Raw genomic sequence first — 20,878 nt, 5'->3', positions numbered from 1 at the left:
TAGGGAAACAACCCTGTTGAAGGCATTGGCCAAAACATTTTCCTGCTTTATATTTACATTTTCATTTTAATATTTATTGAAATATGAATGTGTAATAAGCACAGGATAAGAATGGTATTTGACTTGATTTGAAGGCCCTTTTATATCCTGTTCTTACCTATTGTTACCGAGCAGTCCTCTAGTTTTCACACAACACTTCTCAAATGTTGCTATGAACTCCAAACACTTCTGCCTATCTGTTTTGGCAATAACCTGGAGAAGAACCCAGTGTTACTTTCTGCTGTATCCCATTACAAATGATTCTAACAGGGATCCAAAGCAGGGCTAGGAGTAATAATGACTGGGACTTTAATAAGTTGCTATTAAGCAGATGATAAGTAAGAGAACCCTTTATTAGCCACTGGAGATGCTGGATACAGGTCAGTAATAAGTCCCTAGCACAGACTTGGCTGCAGCGTGGGATAGCACATGATCTCATTAAAGAAGGGGAGACAGTTAATGATGAGAATACTTTGCAATTTTTATATTGCCTTGCCTTTGTTAAATAACTCAGGTTTCTTAATAGAAAAAAATAATAAAGTGAACATCTTTGCAACTGATAATGCTGAGCTAGCAGCTGTGAAGGGGTACGTTGAGGATACAACAGCTATTCCATGAATGATGATGGCCAGCCTCATGAAGGAAATCATTTGCAGGATTTGATTAGAAAATAACAGTAAAAAAAACAAAAAAGGGGGGTTTGGTATCGTGGGTTATGCACCTACTGTATGTTGTTTCTTGCTAGTTTTAAAGAAAAACTAAATCTTTGACTATTTGACAGTCAGCCAATTATAATGTAAAGACAAATCAGTTTCCTGACACACGTTGCCATTGTCAGCGGTGTTTCTCTGGCAGAGGATTATGGGACGCAGCCCCCTGGCATGTTTGGGATTGTTGGCGAAGGCGCTTGGCAGTGTGGGAGGCTTTGATAAGCCGACTTTTCTGTTTGCTTGAGCTGATTCACACAGGAACTGTGTGCAGGCGTTTTCTTAGAGAGGAGGAGGAGGAGGGAGAGGAGGGGGCAGAGGGGAGAAGTTTCCCCTGTAGAAAATTGCTAATTGGAGTTTCACATTCTTCTTTTGTTTCCCTGTGCTTGATCTGCGTGTTGCTGTGCCTGTGAACAATCTGTCCTCTTATCTTCAAATGCAAACTGATGTTAACAGCAAATATAAACCCACAGGTGAGCCCAGCCAGCGTCCAGAGTCTTGAAGCATGTAGAGTGCAGTCCGTTGCCTCTTGTGGAGGAATGGTACAGTCTGGGGTATTGCCTTGTTCTCCTGATTTCTCTGCTGTTCCACTCAACCAGGCAGACAGGTCAGAAGTGAAGACTGCATTCGAGTCAGAATCCTTTCAAGAGAGAACAAGAGAAAGAAGAAAAGACACAAAGAACAACAGCATGACAGTACCTTTCAATACAATACAACACACTAGAGATTTATAAAGAGCCTCCCATGATTGCTCACTCTGCCTGCTGTTTTCCAAACCAAGTTCAGTGTAGGCCCCTAAAGGGGTCTGCTGTACACGGACCTTAAATTTCCATGTAAAAAGTACATAGAAGTACCATGGAAATGCTGCAGAAATGATCATTTAAAGAAATGATCATTTAAACCAAATGGATTTCTGTAGAGAATCATATCTGTGTACACAGAGATCTATGAAAATGCTGTAATATGGAGGTTTTGTGGAACAATATTTAAGTAAAAAATAATAATTAAAAAAAAAAAAAAAATATATATATATATATATATACACACAGTATATATAATATGTATATATATATAAAATGTTAAAAGTTTAGCTATCCCTTTTCTGCCCTGTGCTGGCAGTCTGTGCATCCACAGTCACCGATTTGATGGAATTTGCTGAATCATGCAGTGCAGATGAGCAAGATATAAACTCATCTCCACGGATTTCCATGCAGTTATGTACCAGAACAGAATACAGAGTGTGTTGCATGTAGTCTTGTGGAATATTTGGACAGAGAAAAGTAAAAATCATAGAATTTAGCAGCGCCAGAGTACATCTTTTCTTTAGTCCTACTATTATTTCTTGTTTAACTACTTCAATATACATATCTAACCATTTATCTCTTCCATCCGGAGGAGTCCATGTGCTTGTACTATTAACCTTAATCCCATGCTCATAATTACCCTCTGAATCCGAGATATTTTCATTGAAAAAATATTCTGCTAATCTCATGCGTCTCTCCCACTCCTTTAATTCAGTGGCCAGTTTATCTTTATCGATGTATCTTTTAGTCGGTATAAACTTAAGTCCTTTACTCAGTACCGCTTTTTGGGATGTGGTTAAAGTTTTACTTGATAAATTGAATACTATGTCTTCTGTCTTATCTTTTGTGTATTTGGTACCATGTCTATTTTTGGGTCTCCTATCTTTCTGTTTTGAATTCTCTGTCCTATTCATGTTTAACTCTCTATTTTGCATTTTATGCAGATTTGAATGCATACAATATTGAGTTGTGTGATGTGTGATACAGTGGTAAAAGTGTGGAATAGTGGTTAGGGCTCTGGACTCTTGACCGGAGGGTCATGGGTTCAATCCCAGCTGGGGGACACTGCTGCTGTACCCTTGAGCAAGGTACTTTACCTATATTGCTCCAGTAAAAGCCCTAACTGTATAAATGGGTAATTGTATGTAAAAATAATGTAATTGTATTTAATAAAAATAAAAATAATGTGATATCTTGTAACAATTGTAAGTCGCCCTGGATAAGGGCGTCTGCTAAGAAATAAATAATAATAATAATAATAATCTTCCATCCAAGCTCTGCCTAAAGCAAATCAAAGAGGAATATAACTACACTATGCAGCATCATCGTTTATGAAAGCAATAACATGTTTACAAGTAGCCATTATTGTGAGTTAATGACCACCAGGATGTAATGAAACCTTCAGAGACTAGGCTGAGCACTCCCGATGGACCCAATAAATGTGTTGCCTATTCATGGAACAATGCTGGAATGAGATGTTAATCTGACTGCTTTCATACTGTGTGACATCACAATTGAAGTAAACAGGCTCTTTTTTACTGTAAGAACAGTGGATAAGGCTTGGTAGTGGCTGAGTTTGTTTTATATTTGCATTCAGTCGTGGCACTTAGCATGATAAGCCCTGTTTCCTTCACTGTTTGGGATTGTCGGAAGATAATGCACGGCTGGGAATCAGTGCGATTGACTGGTTCTGTCCCCTAGATTTATGCCACTCTTTTATATCATTCTGTTTGGATGACTAATAACTGAAGAACAGAAACAGCAGAACTTACTATTATATAATGGGGAGGGGGGGTGGGGTATTGTACAGTTCTATGACAAATGAATATAATTTGTCTTTGAGGCATCAAGCATTACAAATTTGATCTCTGAACCCTCAGACTTTATTGGCTGAGTTACAGAGATGAGTTTAACTGTGCAGTGGGGGTGCCTAATTAAGAATGCTGAGCTATCCAATGTACCCAGTCATCTTGACATGCTGTTACTGTTGCACAATAATTCAAATGTGGTTTTATCTGATTAGTCTCCTCTCTGATTCCTTGCCACAAGGCTCTTAGGATATACACACACAAACACACACACACACACACACACATATGCGTGTGTTAGAGCACGTTATCTGTTACCCTGTTTATCATAATAAACTGACCTCTTTAAAACAACAGTAAGATCATCTGAACTTGCTTAGCTAGCCCCATATTTATCTACTCCTGATCATAGATTAAATATCTCAAAGACATTCTGCATGTTGATTAATCACATTTTATGGACATACAGCCTCAGAAAGTTGCTTGAAGAAGCACATCTCTGACTGAACTAAGACAAGCCAGGGCTGCAGTAGAATTGCATTGGTGATTATTAGGCACTGTACATAAGAACATAACAAAGTTTACAGACGAGAGGAGGCCATTCGGCCTATCTTGCTCGTTTGGTTGTTAGTAGTTGAATGCTTGAATCAGATCACTGTGTCGTCTTCTTTATATGACATGGAGCCCAATAAAAACAAACACGCCCTACCATCCCATCTCACATTAAAAAGTACAGAAAGAAAATGTCATTTATTGATGATTTGTGTCACTGTATAAATTATGCAGATATACCTATTTAGTTTGTATTTGATTTCTCCCCAAACCTACCTTTTTTTCTTTCTTTCTTTTTTTCTTTCTTTCTTTCTTTCTTTCTTTCTTTCTTTCATAATAATAATAATAATAATAATAATAATAATAATAATAATAATAATATAAAAGAAAGCAATATGGTTTGGCGAAATTTACAGAGTGAATTTTATATTTTCTTTCTGTATTTTATGACAAGTTACTTCTTTTACTATATTTACTATATTTTAATAATACTACTACAGTTCATTTTGACTCTCAATATATAAGATACATTTGACACAAAACTTTGGATAACATTTGAATTATGGCGTTATTCTTGAACCGTCTTTCTAAAGCACCAAGTGAATTAAATGTTCTTTAGCATCTACTTGAAGAACTGACACCTACAATGAAACCTATTGAAGTTATTGCTGTTGTTAGTTAGTTGTTGCTGTTGTAATATTATTACTATTTGTATAATGTATTATTACTATTAGAGTGGATGAGCCTGTGTAAATGATGAAGCAGCAATAAAGAGAGCTGAGATGCCTCTGGCCCTGGTGATAGTTTCACAGCAGCTGACAGATTTCTAGGAATTCTCTGTAATGAGGACGGGGTCCTGCGCCAGCTTCCTTTAATAGGCTTCGAAATTCTCCCACCCCTTGAATCTGTGTATGACAGGTAGCTGAGATAACAGAGCACGGGAGTGCTTTTTAATAATTTATAGACGAGCCCAGATTGGACAGTAATTGTATTACAGGTCACTTCTCAATAGCAATTTGGGAGAGTAGTGGTGATGTGTTCTCCGAGGCAATCGATAAGCGCTGTCCAGGGTGCTGATTTCTGAGCTGCAGCTGCAAGATCTGACTGGTTACTGTTACACTACACTACAAGTGCTTACTTTTAATATTCTAGCCTTCGGGTATTAATGTGATCCCTTTAAGCAACAGGCGTCCAAGTGGCAATCGGGTGCAGTGGTTAGAGCTGAGGAATGGGTGCAGGGAAGCAGTGTGGTCTCGTGGTTAGAGCTGAGGAATGGGTGCAGAGGGAAGCAGTGTGGTCTTGTGGTTAGAGCTGAGGAATGGGTGCAGGGAAGCAGTGTGGTCTTGTGGTTAGAGCTGAGGAATGGGTGCAGAGGGAAGCAGTGTGGTCTCGTGGTTAGAGCTGAGGAATGGGTGCAGAGGGAAGCAGTGTGGTCTCGTGGTTAGAGCTGAGGAATGGGTGCAGAGGGAAGCAGTGTGGTCTCGTGGTTAGAGCTGAGGAATGGGTGCAGGGAAGCAGTGTGGTCTCGTGGTTAGAGCTGAGGAATGGGTGCAGAGGGAAGCAGTGTGGTCTCGTGGTTAGAGCTGAGGAATGGGTGCAGGGAAGCAGTGTGGTCTCGTGGTTAGAGCTGAGGAATGGGTGCAGAGGGAAGCAGTGTGGTCTCGTGGTTAGAGCTGAGGAATGGGTGCAGGGAAGCAGTGTGGTCTCGTGGTTAGAGCTGAGGAATGGGTGCAGGGAAGCAGTGTGGTCTCATGGTTAGAGCTGAGGAATGGGTGCAGAGGGAAGCAGTGTGGTCTCGTGGTTAGAGCTGAGGAATGGGTGCAGAGGGAAGCAGTGTGGTCTCGTGGTTAGAGCTGAGGAATGGGTGCAGGGAAGCAGTGTGGTCTCGTGGTTAGAGCTGAGGAATGGGTGCAGGGAAGCAGTGTGGTCTCGTGGTTAGAGCTGAGGAATGGGTGCAGGGAAGCAGTGTGGTCTCGTGGTTAGAGCTGAGGAATGGGTGCAGAGGGAAGCAGTGTGGTCTCGTGGTTAGAGCTGAGGAATGTGTGCAGAGGGAAGCAGTGTGGTCTCGTGGTTAGAGCTGAGGAATGGGTGCAGGGAAGCAGTGTGGTCTCGTGGTTAGAGCTGAGGAATGGGTGCAGAGGGAAGCAGTGTGGTCTCGTGGTTAGAGCTGAGGAATGGGTGCAGAGGGAAGCAGTGTGGTCTCGTGGTTAGAGCTGAGGAATGGGTGCAGGGAAGCAGTGTGGTCTCGTGGTTAGAGCTGAGGAATGGGTGCAGAGGGAAGCAGTGTGGTCTCGTGGTTAGAGCTGAGGAATGGGTGCAGAGGGAAGCAGTGTGGTCTCGTGGTTAGAGCTGAGGAATGGGTGCAGGGAAGCAGTGTGGTCTCGTGGTTAGAGCTGAGGAATGGGTGCAGGGAAGCAGTGTGGTCTCGTGGTTAGAGCTGAGGAATGGGTGCAGAGGGAAGCAGTGTGGTCTCGTGGTTAGAGCTGAGGAATGGGTGCAGGGAAGCAGTGTGGTCTCGTGGTTAGAGCTGAGGAATGGGTGCAGAGGGAAGCAGTGTGGTCTCGTGGTTTGAGCTGAGGAATGGGTGCAGAGGGAAGCAGTGTGGTCTTGTGGTTAGAGCTGAGGAATGGGTGCAGAGGGAAGCAGTGTGGTCTCGTGGTTAGAGCTGAGGAATGGGTGCAGAGGGAAGCAGTGTGGTCTCGTGGTTAGAGCTGAGGAATGGGTGCAGGGAAGCAGTGTGGTCTCGTGGTTAGAGCTGAGGAATGGGTGCAGGGAAGCAGTGTGGTCTCGTGGTTAGAGCTGAGGAATGGGTGCAGAGGGAAGCAGTGTGGTCTCGTGGTTAGAGCTGAGGAATGGGTGCAGGGAAGCAGTGTGGTCTCGTGGTTAGAGCTGAGGAATGGGTGCAGAGGGAAGCAGTGTGGTCTCGTGGTTAGAGCTGAGGAATGGGTGCAGGGAAGCAGTGTGGTCTCGTGGTTAGAGCTGAGGAATGGGTGCAGAGGGAAGCAGTGTGGTCTCGTGGTTAGAGCTGAGGAATGGGTGCAGAGGGAAGCAGTGTGGTCTCGTGGTTAGAGCTGAGGAATGGGTGCAGGGAAGCAGTGTGGTCTCGTGGTTAGAGCTGAGGAATGGGTGCAGGGAAGCAGTGTGGTCTCGTGGTTAGAGCTGAGGAATGGGTGCAGAGGGAAGCAGTGTGGTCTCGTGGTTAGAGCTGAGGAATGGGTGCAGGGAAGCAGTGTGGTCTCGTGGTTAGAGCTGAGGAATGGGTGCAGAGGGAAGCAGTGTGGTCTCGTGGTTAGAGCTGAGGAATGGGTGCAGGGAAGCAGTGTGGTCTCGTGGTTAGAGCTGAGGAATGGGTGCAGGGAAGCAGTGTGGTCTCGTGGTTAGAGCTGAGGAATGGGTGCAGAGGGAAGCAGTGTGGTCTCGTGGTTAGAGCTGAGGAATGGGTGCAGGGAAGCAGTGTGGTCTCGTGGTTAGAGCTGAGGAATGGGTGCAGAGGGAAGCAGTGTGGTCTCGTGGTTAGAGCTGAGGAATGGGTGCAGGGAAGCAGTGTGGTCTCGTGGTTAGAGCTGAGGAATGGGTGCAGAGGGAAGCAGTGTGGTCTCGTGGTTAGAGCTGAGGAATGGGTGCAGGGAAGCAGTGTGGTCTCGTGGTTAGAGCTGAGGAATGGGTGCAGAGGGAAGCAGTGTGGTCTCGTGGTTAGAGCTGAGGAATGGGTGCAGGGAAGCAGTGTGGTCTCGTGGTTAGAGCTGAGGAATGGTTGCAGGGAAGCAGTGTGGTCTCGTGGTTAGAGCTGAGGAATGGGTGCAGAGGGAAGCAGTGTGGTCTCGTGGTTAGAGCTGAGGAATGGGTGCAGAGGGAAGCAGTGTGGTCTCGTGGTTAGAGCTGAGGAATGGGTGCAGAGGGAAGCAGTGTGGTCTCGTGGTTAGAGCTGAGGAATGGGTGCAGGGAAGCAGTGTGGTCTCGTGGTTAGAGCTGAGGAATGGGTGCAGAGGGAAGCAGTGTGGTCTCGTGGTTAGAGCTGAGGAATGGGTGCAGAGGGAAGCAGTGTGGTCTCGTGGTTAGAGCTGAGGAATGGGTGCAGAGGGAAGCAGTGTGGTCTCGTGGTTAGAGCTGAGGAATGGGTGCAGGGAAGCAGTGTGGTCTCGTGGTTAGAGCTGAGGAATGGGTGCAGAGGGAAGCAGTGTGGTCTCGTGGTTAGAGCTGAGGAATGGGTGCAGAGGGAAGCAGTGTGGTCTCGTGGTTAGAGCTGAGGAATGGGTGCAGAGGGAAGCAGTGTGGTCTCGTGGTTAGAGCTGAGGAATGGGTGCAGGGAAGCAGTGTGTTCTCATGGTTAGAGCTGAGGAATGGGTGCAGAGGGAAGCAGTGTGGTCTCGTGGTTAGAGCTGAGGAATGGGTGCAGAGGGAAGCAGTGTGGTCTCGTGGTTAGAGCTGAGGAATGGTTGCAGGGAAGCAGTGTGGTCTCGTGGTTAGAGCTGAGGAATGGGTGCAGAGGGAAGCAGTGTGGTCTCGTGGTTAGAGCTGAGGAATGGGTGCAGGGAAGCAGTGTGGTCTCGTGGTTAGAGCTGAGGAATGGGTGCAGAGGGAAGCAGTGTGGTCTCGTGGTTAGAGCTGAGGAATGGGTGCAGGAGAAGAGAGTTAAACATTAAGAAGGAATCAATTGCCAGTTATCAACTAATTGGAAGATTTGCTATAAAGGACTGCCTCCAGGCACAGTGCTAATGCAGCATGGTCTCAGGCCATTCCTCACTTACAACTTAAATAATCCAGTATATTTTTTGAAATCTGGAAATAGCTGTGCGGCCTGCTATTAGAGCATGATGCCAAAAGAGTTTTAATGGGATGCCTGACTCGGCAGAATCTGAAAGGAAACACTCCTACGAGCCTCGCTCATCACATGAGTGCTTCAGAGACACAGAGACATTTATTTTAGCTCGAGGTATTTATAAAGTGAAGCCCAGAGGAGCGGACACATTGCTCGTAGCGGGTGCAGGTTATCCCTGAACTAAATACAGCACTGTGCACTTACACCAGACCTAATTACTAGCATCGATTAAAAATGACAGACAGACAGACAAACAGACAATGAATTATTCTCTGATGGAATTCCTAGAAGACAGGCAGTCAAGTTGTTTAAACTGAGTTTATGAATAGCCCAGTGATTGAGGGCAGGTAATGTCTGTGTAATTGGTGCAATCCGGTGTCATCCCCTGAGGAGATCCTAGTGTGAGAGAGTGTGCCATGCTTCCACCTACCCCCCTCCTCCAGCTCTCCCATTCATCTCCACACAGACTGGTATTAATCCACACGTGACCAGCGCTGTCATCCAGGGACACAAGCCATTCACACTGGTAACACCATGATAGTCACTTTATTTAAAACACTTCATATCCATTGCCTAACAAAAAAACAGAAAATATATATGTTCCGCCTAACATTAATTAGACGCTATCAAATGTAGCAATGATAGATAAAACAGTACAACTGCTGTGTAGGGGAACTTCAAAGCTACAAACAAGCTGGAAAGAAACAGACAGAGTGGGGGAGAGATCGAGGGAGAGCTGGGGAGGAGAGGTGAGAAGTCAGGGAGGATAGCTCCTGGTGCAAGCAGAGGGGTTTGGGAACACACAGGATTTAATTCAAATGCAGCCCTGGCATGTGAGCGACAGGGACCAAGCTGGAAAGAAACAGACAGAGTGGGGGAGAGATCGAGGGAGAGCTGGGGAGGAGAGGTGAGAAGTCAGGGAGGATAGCTCCTGGTGCAAGCAGAGGGGTTTGGTACGGTAGCCCTGAAGTGCAAAACACAAATACAAATTGAAAAACACAAATACGAATCGATATACAAATGAAAATTGAAAAACACAAATGTAAATTAAACAGAAATACAAAAACAGAAATACAGAAAAACAGAAATTTACAGAGTCCAGGAGGGAACATGGGAGAGAAGAAAGTATATGTCTTGTGTGCACGGCTTACTGTCTCGTGTGCATGATTACAAAAAGGATATTGCTGCTCTAGAAAGAGTGCAAAGAAGAGCAACCAGAATTATCCCGGGTTTAAAAGGCATGTCGTATGTAGACAGGCTAAAATAATTGAATCTATTTAGTCTTGAACAAAGAAGACTACACGGCGATCTGATTCAAACATTCAAAATCCTAAAAGGTATAGACAATGTCGACCCAGGGGACTTTTTTGACCTGAAAAAAGAAACAAGGACCAGGGGTCATAAATGGAGATTAGATAAAGGGGCATTCAGAACAGAAAATAGGAGGCACTTTTTTACACAGAGAATTGTGAGGGTCTGGAACCAACTCCCCAATAATGTTGCTGAAGCTGACACCCTGGGATCCTTCAAGAAACTGCTTGATGAGATTCTGGGATCAATAAGCTACTAACAACCAAACGAGCAAGATGGGCTGAATGCCCTCCTCTCGTTTGTAAACTTTCTTATGTTCTTAATTCGTATTTCTGTTTTTATATTTGTATTTGTTTTTTAATTTGCATTTGTTTTTCAATTTGTGTTTGTGTTTTTCAATTTGTGTTTGTGTTTTTTTATTTGTATTTGTATCAGGGCGTGTGATTGCCCCCAGGAGTGTTGAGCATAATGTGGGCCTGGCGCTGTGTGTCCAAGGAGTGTGTGTGTGTGTGTGTGTGTGTGTGTGTGTGTGCAGGGAGGGAGGGAGGTAGGCTGCTTTTCTGTAGTGATCAACTGGTTTCAGATAATTACTCATATTCTGAGAGGAGCCAGATCTACTGCCAGTCATTTAATACAGAGGTTTTAAAGAAGTGGTCTAAAAAAACAAACAAATTCCTAGACCTTACCTATCATTCATTTCCATTCACTGTTTTGGTCTCAAGTGTACATTTTAGAAAGAAGCATGCAATAGCAAGAATATGTTTTCATTTAAATGAGGTACGGAGATGCTCTTTCTTAGTTTCATACAAGTGTAGTAAATGTGCTTCTTTCAAAACGGCATGTTTCAGACCTACAGTGTATAGAAATGGAATTACATGATGGGTAAGATTTGCAGAATCATTTTGTTTTCTACAACCAGTTTAATGATTAAATGATTACAGTAATTATGGTAAAAGCATGGTGGCAATGAGAGTCCCCTTTCTTCTGTTCTGAACTGAGCAGCCACCTGCTCTTACCAGCCAGTAAATCCCATAGGGGGGTGCTTCATGTTTCCTGTTGCAGTGAATGAGAGAGGCACCTTTTGAATAAGCTTTTGGTGACTGGCAGTTAATTCAGGATCCGCTGTAATAATGCTCAATGATTAGTCAGTAATAATACGTAACACAGCAGATGGCATGGAGTGTCAAACACAAATCCAGACCGAAGCGTGCCGTTAAGAGCAATGTCCTTTTATGATGTTTGCAATCACTCCTCCAGTATTGAGTTGTCTTTTTTTCTCTTTAACCGTCTTTACCTGGCTTTGAACTTCTCTTTGAGCTTGTCTGAAGAATCCTAACTGCCTAGCATTGAACAGACTTCCTTATTCCATTCAAACCATGTGACAGTGTGACTTTTCAACTCTGCTAGCCCAGCATACTGTGCATATAGACAGGGTGAGTAGGTGGGACCAGCCAAGTTAAAAGGACATTTTATCACATGCTTTGAATGCAGTTCTTCTCAGTCCTGTCCCACTAAAAGGAGGTGAAGTTGTGTGGGGTCACACGGAGTGTATTAGTGGGGGTCTAGTCTAGTGTTTAAATGGCTCCTCCAGTCTATTGCAGCCGGTTATTGGAGCATGGCTTGAGAGCCTTCAGGGTAACCGATGAAGCCTTTGAAACTGCAGCCCACAAATGAGCAACCTGCCTAATTGCTGCTTTCTCACTGTTAATGGTCCTGCAATTATGGCACATTGCATTGATTTTTGTTCTTTCTTAGAAAGTGAATAACAATATTAATCTTGACTAAACCCATACAGTAGGTGTGATGGTTCTCAGACCCCTCAGCACTGAACTCAGCACTGAATTAGCTGATTCTCAAAAATAAAAATAAACCAGGTAGCTCCCCATTACATGTACTTGTTGAAAAACACGTATTTATGTTATTTATTTCAATTCTGCTTTGGTTTCCTTTGCATCTTTTCAGTACAGACATTTAAACATTCTGTTGTACAGTATAAACACATTCAAACATGGTCTTTTGTACCACAGAATTCATTTCAAGCAGTTTCTGTTTGAATGTTCATATACCGGTATTTCTTTCCCAGCACTACATATCCACAGGGCTAAATTATCTGCACTGTGTTAGAATGTCTTCTGCTTTGTGGTTTTTTTTATATAACCAGCACTGGATTTTCTGTATCTCATTAGCCGGCTGTAAGACGGAAACTCCTCTGACAGTCTTGTACTACAGTGCAATTATATTGAATGTGTTGTACTGTGTGTTTTCCTGAGACTCCAGCACTGACTGGCTGGCTCACAGTGCTTCTTGAAACAGAGGAGAGCTGAAGAGACCGTTCATTTTGCATACCCTAAATACAGCGGGGTGCACATGCTGAAATTACAGCCACGGACCCCTAGTGGTAAGACTATGGGAGTCTTTTCAGAAGCAGACCTAGGTATCGAAAAAAAGTCCACTTTTGCTGTAATTGTTAGTAATTCCTAGCTAATAAGCAGAAAGCCTGGCGAATAATGGTCTCAGCAGAAACAACAGAGAACGACAGAGAACACACAGGATTTTTGCAGCCCTGGCATGTGAGCGACAGGGACCAAGCTGGAAAGAAACAGACAGAGTGGAGGAGAGGTGAGAAGTCAGGGAGGATAGCTCCTCGTGCAAGCAGAGGGGTTTGGTACGGTAGCCCTGAAGTGCAAAACACAAATAGGATTGGAAAATTAAACTGTTAAGAAATGATCAGTATGAGGTTAATTTAATAAATATTTCTTGGGTAGATTGTATTTACTTATTATTAAGTGCATGACAGGTAAGATTAGTGGAGTTATGTCATTAGCTAGAACTACTTTAATGTGATGTGCTGGGTGTGTGTGTACTCCTACGTCTAAAAAAAATGGTTTTAATATCATAAAAACATGAAGCTGCTGTATTTTTTAATTGATATCCCCCCTCATAAATATGCCATTGTTAGAGTGCAGTTCTGCTACTGCAAAGGAAAGGCACATAAACTGAGGATCTATACTGGCTGCACAGAGCTCGGCTGATTCGGGAAGGGGTGGGGGGCATTAGCTAGCCTTTTTTTATTATTATTATTATTATTATTTATTTCTTAGCAGACGCCCTTATCCAGGGCGACTTACAATCGCAAGCAAATACATTTCAAGTGTTACAATACAAGTAATACAATAAGAGCAAGAAATACAATAATTTTTGTTCAAGTGTGACAAACCACAATTCAATAATACAGCAGATAATAGTGATAGTTACATCAGGATATGATTAAATAGTGATAGTTACATCAGGATATGATTAAGTACAAAATACTACAGGTTAAACACTTGGCAGATTACAATATTATGAAGTACAGGATTAAATGCAGTAAAATAGGGGGCAGATAAGAGCAAAATAAAGCACATTTAAATGAAGGGTGATAGTGTCCCAGGATACAACAGAGGAGTTCTACAGGTGCTGTTTGAAGAGGCGCAGGAATGTGGTCAGGGACTGGGCAGTCCTGACATCTGTAGGAAGGTCATTCCACCACTGCGGAGCAAGGGTGGAGAAGGAGCGGGCTCTGGAGGCAGGGGAGCGTAGCGGAGGTAGAGCTAGTCTTCTAGTGCAGGCGGAGCGGAGAGGTCGAGTGGGGGTGTAGGGAGAGATGAGGGTCTGGAGGTAGCTGGGTGCAGTCTGGTTTTTGTATTGGCTTCCCAGCTGGTTTTCTGCAGTGGCATAAAAAGAATTTAAAAAAAAAATGAAAAACTAAAATTGGCCATAAATGTTAAATTTTAATAACGATAATGCACACTGTGCATATGGCAGGTGTGATTAATCGCTGCCAGGGATTTAATCCATGCCGTCGCCTTCAGAGAAATGTTTGCGATCACTTTTTTTTTCTATTATTTGTATTATTATTATTATTATTATTATTTTGCAAGCATGCATATTTTAATTTGGTGTGCAATCTGCCTCATGTACTGTTTGTGCCTGGCAGCCTCCCCATACATCAGGTGCGTCTAATGAAATGATTACCCCAACAGAAATCTATCACATTCATTTGAAAGCAGGATTTTGTAGGACTTTCACAGTGAGTCATTTTTATCCGGGCTTGATGTAGATGCTCCGCATGCTGGAGACTAATGGGTAAAGATTAAGTGATGTGAACCAAATGTATCCTCTAAAGGGAAAAAAAAAAGTTTCCTGCTTTCATATGAAAAGGCATCTTCAGAGAGAAATGCTGCTCGGAGGAAGCTTTAAGTGGAAACGCGAGGGGGAGAGAGAGCCAGTAGCGTACAGGTTTATTGGGCCAATTTTTCACCAGTTGCACCCCAAGGATGTTTTTACATTAGCCAATCGCTCTGTTGTATGAGGACTATGAAAATAATAGCCCAGTAGCCTGATAGCTCACTATAATATCAACCTGAACTTGGAATTCTCAATCATAAACTCCAGGCATAATAACTACGAGAAGTCATGAGGAGAAATGGTTTGCCATTAGCCAAACTTTTGACTGAGTGTTGAAACTAAAGGACGACACTACCAAAGGAAGAAGAAACCGGTATCTTTCACTGTATTGCATGCAAAAGGGTTTCGGTTTAAAACAAACGGCCACAGCAACCATAGCGCAGGGACCGAAAAGCTCTAGTGAAATAAGGAATCAGACTTGGAAAGATTCATTACGTTTCGATGAAACCACGGAGAGGTGATGCTAGGGAAATGTTGTTATGCCATTATACATTTAACATTAATCTAACAGCAAACCCAGGGAGGGGGTTCTTGGATTTTGAGATAACACCGGGGTGGGATTTAAAACCAGCAAACCACATGCTTGTGTCGATAGTTAATTTAGTAAGAAAACAATATTCTCCCCTGACTTCAGCAATTACTGTAGAGCTACTTCAGAGTAGAATTCTGTTGCTCGTAAATGGTGCTAATGACAGTTTGGAGTGAATGGCTTTGAGAATGTAGCACTCTGACCTCAGTATTTCATTGTTCAACTACGCCAGTGAGTAAACGACTCCGTTGTCTACAAACGGTGCTGATCATGTTTTGTTCTTTTGCGGCAGGGCTCCGCTCTCTTTGTACTTGAAGAATTTCTGTATTACTTCCAGCAATGCATCACATGAAAGCTATTTAAATTAAGTAAAGCGTCCTGGAAGAAAATGGTAATGTGCAGCTTTTGACAATTTTATGTTTTTTTAGATAAATAATTAAAAAATCTTAATCTGTTCTGTTTGATGAAAGAATGTTAAGTAGGCTGCTTTCCCTAGTCTTTTCAAAACAAAATACCGGTCGCCAGCCCCACACACTAATACATAAAGGAAAGATGACCAGATCACAAGCCAATTATAATGAATTGACAAGTGAAATAACAATGAGACGATACATTATAAATATATAAAAACAGGGAGAGATGGTGCTTCTGTACTCTGTGTTGACTGTATTCATTTATTAAAAAGACCATTTAATATTGGGATTCTAGGCTTAAACCTCCAGTGGGAATGAACTGGTCTCAAACAGACATCAATAAAATATATTTAGTGGACAGTTCAATTCAGTTGTGAGATATAGCGTGTTTGACATAACTATTGTTTTGGAAAGTGGTGGTGCTTGTGTGTGTGTGTGTGTTTGGTGTTTTACCCTTCTCTTACATTCTCAGTGGGTCTAGGTTACGTTGCTACAGCATTGAGTTGTCTTAGCTGTCTTTTCATTGATCTGGCTAAACAACAAGCCTCTGTTGCAATACTGTAATGCAGCCGCTGAGCTCAGGGTCACTCGGAATGATTGCAAGCATCACACAAAGGAAGGGTTGAAAAAAGATGATTGAAATCAGGGGTGTCCAATCACGGTCCTGAAAGGTTTAACAGGTACAATGAGATCATGAACTACTTCAGGGTCTGGATGAAGGTTTAATGGGTTCAATTAAACAATGCAGAACAGGGCTGGAACAAAGACCACGACTGGAAAGGCCCACTTTGGCCACCCCTGATTTAAATGGTCTGTGACGTTACATCATATCCTTTTTATAAAAAAAATAAAAATAAAAATAATAATAATTGCAATAAAATGCCTAATATGGAGTATATCTCAGTACCAATATGCGTACAAGCATGTACATTGTTAAAATGAAGAACATAAGGAGGGCTGCATTTGCAAGTACTGTATATTAAAAGCATCTCAGTGTAAAACCGCGTCCTGCTGCCTGGTTGTTAATATTGGCAAATTGATTCTGCTTTGCAATATTCTGCTGTCCAATCTGATTCTCCTTTTCCAGTTACAGCTACCTGATTTGAAGTGTCTTTTTATTAGCAGGTTTTCATTGGATTTCTCTCTCTCTCTCTCTCTCTCTCTCTCTCTCTCTCTCTCTCTCTCTCGCTCGCTCGCTCGCTATGTATCTAGCTGTCAATCTATACATCCCTTGGAGGGCTGTCTAATTAACATGGTTTTTCTGTCTCATCTGAATTGGGTTTCTCGTAACCGGCGTGCATCCACTGATAGATCTCTGAGACATTATTAGCTTCATCATTACCAAAATAAAAATGAGAAAAAAATACTTTAGAGCAATCTGAAATAAGCCTGACGATGACCATTTCAGATGGTTGCCCTCTTACAAGCCTGCCTAAATATTGTGAACACAGCTGAAGACATTGTCTATTTTAATGATCTTGCAGAGCCCTAGGTGCTATCTCTATGTACACGTGCTGTGATGTCTAATTTGGCAGCTGTTTGACTGTATCACGATTCAGTGACTTTTCTTATATGAAAGTGTGAAAAAGTGTGTAATAAAGTACAGTAATTCTTGTACCACCCCGGAGCATCCCCAACAGTTTTGTATTTCAGGGAGGCCCTCTTAATACCACCGCCATTCCCATCTGTGGAATCAGTCAGTGGAATCATACTCGGAAGCAAAGAGAACGTGAGCTTATCTTAAAACTTGGAACTTTGGAGCCTCTTGGAATGAACATTCTATTCTGACATCATCCTCAGAATTTTTGAAAATCAATAAGTTTACGGTACTTTGTTTAGTTTTCTTTCTACACAGCTGAAGAAGGGCTTTTCACCGAAATGTCCTAGAGTAGAAATGGGGAACAGTAATCAGGTGACATCATTCACCTTTTAAAACCGTGATTCTCTGTGTTGTTTACAGCCTACAAAATGATGTTGTTTTTAAAGAAACTAGTACTTTTAACCCAGTACAATTTCAAACAGTATTTCTGCACTAGACACACAATATGAATTGGTTATCATTAGTAATGTAAACTTCCTTTAGTTTCTGTGATTCGATTTGGAGGTCCTTATTTTTGACAATGCTAAAAGGGGTTAACGCTCAGAGGATGCATGGTATTTATTCAGTGTCAGGATCACTATTACTTGTTTTAAGTATGGGGGATGTTAGTGATTCTTGATTATTGGCCGCTGGTCCCGCCTCTCAAGGGAAGAAGGAAGCCACTGCCAAGGCAATGCCAGGTCTACAGCGAGGACCATGACAAAGCCACGCACTCCCCCTCCCCCCTCTCAAGGAGACTGCCTGCAATAAAGTGGAGGATAGGGTTGCAACTGGGATTGAATCGGTAACAGCCAGGTGAGTTTACCTGAGGTTTAAATAGCACAGGGGGGGAGTGATTTGAAGGAGGGAGCAAGCATCTCATAATCCCTCCACTGAATCTCAGCCTAAGCTTCTAATTATCGCCACAGTGTATCCACTGCAGCCTCTTTAAATATGCACGTTTCATCTGCATGGTGTTTCTTACTGCTGTTTCTCTTACACCCACTAGGGGCAGAGCATTGCGGGCCAAGTTAATGGCTATGCTTAGAGAAGCCATATTTAGGATCCCTTTAAGCTGTTAAATACTCACCGGGGTGCGAGGACTGAAACAGAAAATAATATACAAAGTGGTTTATCTTTTCTTCTTTTTTTTTTGCTCTAATGAGTAGATTTCACATGGTTTTTCCTTTCGCTCCATCCAATCCTCCCTGCAGTCTGCACAGTCCAATACAGGCTTTTAACTTCAACAAGTCAATACATTTGAGGGACTGCTTTACGTCTGGTACTTTTCTTTAAGCCTGTATTGGGCTTCACTTCACACACGTCTTTGCTGAGGCCCGATCTCTGATCCCCCTGGCTACCCCAGCACTCAGAACTCCACTGTGTTCTTATCTCAAAGGCTCAGCCTCTTTCCTAACATCGTGCCAAACTTCCCACCTAAAGATAGCTGTTTCAGACTCCATGGCTTTGAAGAACACACTCCGAGCAGCGGTGTGTATCTCAACGATGGCGCTTTGTCACAGTCGATTCACTCCCGGTGATGTATTATCAGATTTGTTTTTTTTTTAGCTGTGAGGTTTTTCTTTGTAAAGTTATTGCTGTGCCTTTACATCAGTTATGGGTAGCTGGTATAGAAAGATAGAAAGGTATCTGGATTCGAATATGTAATGCAGTCTTGCTTTTCTGCTTCTCCCATCTCTGTTTTCCATTTTCTGATCTATTTTGGAAAGGAGAAAAAAAAGCATGTTGATTTGTTACAAAATGAAACAAACAAAACACCTTGAGAGCGCTTAAGAGGACTTGAAATATATAACTTTGTTGTTTGATTCTAGTTTTGTAAAATAAACAGGTGTTTTACCCCTATGACTCTTGAGCAGTGTTGCGACCCTCCTGACTTTTGAATCTGGTGGGGCAGGGGGAGCTGTAGACACAGCTTCTGTTTGCTCTGTGCTGCACGGCTTCAGCTGCTTGGCTTCATATAACTGCCATTTCTCACAAGGTGGAGTCTCTGGCAGCAGGCTGGGAGCTGTTAAGGGTAAAACACACACTTTTGGCTGTCCTTGCCAAATGCCTTCTGCAGTATTAATGTCTTCACTGAATCTGTTTTGCAGCACCGGGCCCAGCTGTTATTAATATCCTCCCACTGAATGCATTTCACAGTATTAATAACATCTTTAATGAATGCATTTCAGAGGGAACAGAACGTTTGTATTAATGCCCTTACTGGATGCAAACCCTCCCTTGTTTACTTATCTTTTCCTTGGCCATCTTTACTCCTTCTGCATGTAGTTTTCTGTAATTGATATAGAGGCTGTGTGGTCCAGTGGTTTAAGAAAAGGGTTTGTAACCAGAAGGTCCCCAGTTCAAATCCCACTTCAGCCACTGACTCATTGTGTGACCCTGAGCAAGTCACTTAACCTCCTTGTGCTCCGTCTTTCGGGTGAGACGTAGTTGTAAGTGACTCTGCAGCTGATGCATAGTTCACACACCCTAGTCTCTGTAAGTCGCCTTGGATAAAGTCTGTTAAATAAACAAATAATAAAAAGGGCAGTTTGGAAGTTCTGTATTTGTTATAGTGAGGAGCTTTTGGGAAAAACTCCTCTACGAGCAAGCTTGGTTTGATTTCAATAATCCCTACAGCCAAAACGAGATTCACCTAATATGCTGGCAACCAATCAGAGTACATATGCTGGGAACCAATCAGACTACATTATGTAAAAAACACAGGCAGGTAAGATTAGAATGCATTGTGAAAGGTAGTGGTTTTGAGTAGCTCAGTGGTTAGAATGCTGGTCTGCAGTGTGAAAGGTAGTGGTTTTGAGTAGCTCAGTGGTTAGAATGCTGGGCTGCAGTGTGAAAGGTAGTGGGTTTGAGTAGCTCAGTGGTTAGAGTGCGGGGCTGCAGTGTGAAAGGTAGTGGTTTTGAGTAGCTCAGTGGTTAGAATGCTGGGCTGCAGTGTGAAAGGTAGTGGGTTTGAGTAGCTCAGTGGTTAGAATGCTGGGCTGCATTGTGAAAGGTAGTGGTTTTGAGTAGCTCAGTGGTTAGAATGCTGGGCTGCAGTGTGGAAGGCAGTGGGTTTGAGTAGTGCAGTGGTTAGAATGCTGGGCTACAGTGTGGAAGGTAGTGGGTTTGAGTAGCTCAGTGGTTAGAGTGTGGGGCTGCAGTGTGGAAGGTAGTGGGTTTGAGTAGCACCGTGGTAGAGAGGTGGTCTGCAGTGGGTGCAGATTCTTTTCCTGACTGTATCCAAATACAAACTTGAATACAGTGCAGTGGAATTATGCTATTCCAAGTAGAATGGTTCTTATCGAAGCGACCTGCAATTGTGTTATCAGAACTCCACTGGACTGCATCTCAGAGTTACAGTAAGGTGTCCAAAAACATCATGCATTGCTCCCTCATGGCACCCATTTGCCCTATTATGTCATCACACTAGCACTTGTTATAAGACGGAACACAAATTCTCGCAAATGCAGCGTTCTAAAGGGGGAGCTGTTTATTGAATTGTGTTGTATCAGCACTGCACAAACACTACAGTGCATTCTTGTAAGGGATTTATAGAGCTACCCTGCTGTTCTCGGAATGTCTCTTCCATGCACTATTTTCCTGGGTTACCTGCCTTGGTTGATGGAAGACTGACCTGCTTGCCTGAATGCCCGGGCAGGTTGCCATAGGAACGAGTTTGAGGTAAAGAAGTAGAAAAGTGAACCATATGCTTGCTTCGCCCAAGTGTTTACTCTGCGAGTGAGCACCTGGAACGGCAACTAAGATCTTGTATTGGAATGGTACCTTCTCCTCACCCGAGTCAGAGGAGCAGATGTCCAGTGACGCTCCAACTTAAAAGCTCTTGACAGACAGGTTTGGATCCAGACCCAGAGCAGCCTCCAGGTGACAGTTCAGTAACCTTGTAACATTGTGGACATTGAGTTGTGAATTGAGGTGTGTTTTAGAAGACATTTCAACATCCGTGGCTGTAAAACATTCAGTTGTATGTAGAAATAATAAGTGACAACATTTTTGGCAAATGTTTCAAGGGGAAGTTTTGATCCTTGGTGAGGGTATGGGATGTGTTACCTAGCCATACTGTTGATGCT

At 43.0% G+C, this 20,878-nt stretch overlaps 1 protein-coding gene across 11 annotated transcripts in view; it reads left to right on the top strand.

Moving 5' to 3' along the window:
- Nucleotides 1-20,878, top strand: part of LOC131737435 (CUGBP Elav-like family member 4) — a 233,479-nt gene that overhangs the window by 28,488 nt on the left and 184,113 nt on the right. The window lies entirely within an intron of this gene.

Source organism: Acipenser ruthenus, chromosome 1 (assembly GCF_902713425.1).
Source record: "Acipenser ruthenus chromosome 1, fAciRut3.2 maternal haplotype, whole genome shotgun sequence".
Classification (NCBI taxonomy): Eukaryota; Metazoa; Chordata; class Actinopteri; order Acipenseriformes; family Acipenseridae; genus Acipenser; species Acipenser ruthenus.
The sequence above is the reverse complement of the archived record's forward strand: the minus strand, read 5'-3'. Positions and strand labels throughout refer to the sequence as shown.